Source organism: Branchiostoma belcheri, unplaced genomic scaffold, assembly GCF_001625305.1.
Source record: "Branchiostoma belcheri isolate BF01 breed outbred unplaced genomic scaffold, Haploidv18h27 scaffold131, whole genome shotgun sequence".
Lineage (NCBI taxonomy): Eukaryota > Metazoa > Chordata > Leptocardii > Amphioxiformes > Branchiostomatidae > Branchiostoma > Branchiostoma belcheri.
The window spans coordinates 348,183-351,702 of record NW_017802725.1 but is presented as its reverse complement, the minus strand read 5'-3'; positions in this window follow the sequence as shown (position 1 = coordinate 351,702).

Below are 3,520 nucleotides of genomic sequence, written 5' to 3'. Positions count from 1 at the left end.
ACAACACTCCATATGCACACACTTGCACTCGCACTCGCATTTCTCTCTTTTTTTCGTCAGGAGCCATTTAACATTAATTGTAGCCGGCGACTTCAATTCCACAACAAGCAACACTGAAAAATTCTTCCTATTGTATAGTTGAATGCTAAATTGCCCCAAAATTGTCGCTTCGCACCTAAATTCTCCCGCCGAAAAACTTTGTAACTTAGCCGGCCGCATTAATTCCACGTGGTTATCCTCTTCGTATTGTATGAATGCCAAATTGCCCCCAACATCGTAGATTCTCATGCAAAAAAAACTTTGTAACTTAGCCGGCCGCATTAATTCCACGTGGTTATCCTCTTCGTATCGTTTGAATGCCAAATTGCCCCCAACATCGTAGATTCTCCCGCCAAAAAAAACTTTGTAACTTAGCCGGCCGCATTAATTCCACGTTGTTATCCTCTTTGTATCGTTTGAATGCCAAATTGCCCCCAAAATCGTCGAGTTGGACCTTATCTCTTCAATTCCACACAGTCTTATTCTTGTTGAGTCCATTTTACCACCAAAAAAAAAAAAATTGGGACCCTCACCTGTTTAATTAATTGGATTAAAGTTTTCCCGCCAAAAAACTTATATAGTATATAGAACACTCTAACCTTGAACTTGTGCCCTCCTGCCCACCTCCTACACTTCTTCCACAACTCAGAGTATGTTAGTTACACTGTTCTCTGGACTTCGTCACCACACTCTGCTACACAAACACTTGGTTTCCACCACTTAGACCTTAGAATAATCTCCGGCTCTCCTGGTCAGTCAATTGCACTGGTATACTGATGTGTCGAAGCATCAATGTCTCCGGAAAGACATCCCACGGGGAGTACACTTAGTGCATTGACCAACCAGGAGAGCGAAAGATTATTCTAAAGTCTAGGTGGTGGAAGAACTGCACTTGATAAACCAAGTGTTTGTGTGTAGCAGAGTGTGGTGACTACATGTGCGAAGAAGTCCAGAGAACAGTGTTGACTACATGTGCGAAGAAGTCCAGAGAACAGTGTAACTAACTTACTCTGAGTTGTGGAAGAAGAGTGGGGAGGGGGGCACAAGTTCAAGGTTAGAGTGCTCCATATACTAAGTTTTTTGGCGGGAAAACTTTAATCCAATTAATTAAACAGGTGAGGGTCCCAATTATTATTTTTTTTGGCGGGAGAATTTAAGCGCAAAGATTGGTCTAAAGTGACAATTTTGGAAGCAATTTGGTATTCATACGATAGCCGACCACATTAATTCCACGTTGTTATGCTCTAAGTTTTTGGCGGGAGAATCAAAGAGAAAAAGTCCAAATTGACGATTTTGGGCGCAATTTGGCATTCATACGATACGAAGAGGATAACAACGTGGAATTAATGCGGCCAGCTAAGTTACAAAGTTTTTTTGGCAGGAGAATTGAAGAGAAAAGGTCCAAATCTATGATTTTTGGGGCAATTTGGCATTCAAACGATACGAAGAGGATAATAACGTGGAATTAATGTGGCCAGCTAAGTTACAAAGTTTTTCGGCGGGAGAATTCAAGTGTAAAGATGCAAAGCGACAATTTTGGGGCAATTTAGCATTCAACTATACAATAGGTAGAATTTTTCAATGTTGCTTGTTGTGGAATTGAAGTCGCCGGCTACAATTAATGTTAAATGGCTCCTGACGAAAAAAAGAGAGAAATGTGAGTGCAAGTGTGTGCATATGTGTTGTCTCGTGTTAATAAAGAAAACATACTCACACCTCCCCATCTTCTTTACACAGGTTGAGATCTGCTGACAAAAGTCTGGTCCTTCTTCCTGCTACGGTCCAGTATCTGGATCATCCACAATGTCATCTTGAAAACAGAAACAAAAGTCAGTGTATTGAAAAAAGCTATTGGCCTTAGAATCAAAGCTCATTTATGTTCGTGAAATCCATAGTTGTGTAATTTTTGTCAACAATTTTGGAAGCAATTTGGCATTCATACGATACGAAGAGGATAACAACGTGGAATTTATGTGGCCGGCTAAGTTGCAAAGTTTGTCGGTGGGGCAATTGAAGAGGAAAGGTCCAAATCTACAGAGGATAGCAAAGAGGATAGCAAAGTTAAGATAAGAGATAAAAAAAACTAATTACATATCTTACTGCTCCTCTTCTGAGCTTGAATCTGAAATGGGAGCTAACTTCAAAATCTTTTACTTCAAAAAAGTACTACAACAATGATTTTCTGACACTTAGATGCCAAGAATATCAAGTATTACTGTATACATTCAGGCCTCGAAATAAACTTTTCTTCCTATTGTCCAAGCACTGTCCCAAAAATACATTTCAATTGTCCCAAAGTGAGGATGAATTGTCCCAACCTGTTTCTCGGGAAGTATTGTACGACTTCAACTTGAAGTCAACTTTATTTTGCTTATGTTCACCCCCAGGCGCACTATAATTGCACAGTAAACAGGGAATTCGTGGAGGACTTTTCTTGATCCAAAAGCCGGGACGTGTGCCTAAAAAACAAAAGAAGGGCTGACATTCTAATGTTGAGTATTGTTCTGTTGTCGCAAAAATGTCCCAAAGTGTCTCTTTAGTTGTCCCGGCCTAAATTTTAGTGGTCTGTGGCCATTGGGACACTGTTAATTTTGAGCCCTGTACATTTAATATTCACAAAAATACCTACAAAAATATTTAGGTGCACATGCACGCAGTATTTTCAGCCCTGTAATTATACTGCCTACTGTTTTTTTTCACTGGGGAACATACATGTACATAAACATTGTAAAAAGCCAGACTTTCTTCTGATCCAAAACTTTTTATCTTGAAAGAAACAAGTCTAAGGTAAACTGCTCTGTAAGTTGAAAAGCATTGTCTCACCTGTAAACTCTCTTCATTCCACCAGTCTTCAACTCAACCAGTCTTCTCAGCCCTCATCTGGTCTGGTTTCGACAGGAGTCGCTGGTCATCACAGGTTTCTTCCAGTCAGGACAGGAACATCAGCATAGCTGACACTCAGGACACACCTACCGATATGAACAGATGGTTATTGTGATGCTACACTGAATGACTATTAAAGATAGACTAAGTGATAAAATTGCACAATTGGGCAATCCCTTTCGTTGAATACATGCACAAAATCCTAGGCTCTAGAAAGTTGTTATCTATTGCGACATGCCTCAGAATTGTGATATGCCTTAGAAAAATATAACTTGTAAATTGAGAACCATTGTCTCACCTGTACAAACTCACTGTGTCTTCAGGTCATCTGAGTTGCTGGTCTGGACTGGAGAGAAGTTGCCAGTCACCAGGTTTCTCAGAACACGAACATCTGGTCTTGTCGGGTTTAGAATCATCACAGCAGTCACCTAGCTACGTAGACATGAAAAAGTTACATGGTTGTCTCCATTAACACTAAGGAAACTACTACTGGTACAATTGACAATTTAGATTTCAAGTTCTCACCTGATATTCCTCTTGTGTGGTCCAATCTTCTCGTCAGGTTCAGACAGGAGTCCCCACTACTGCATCAGTCAGC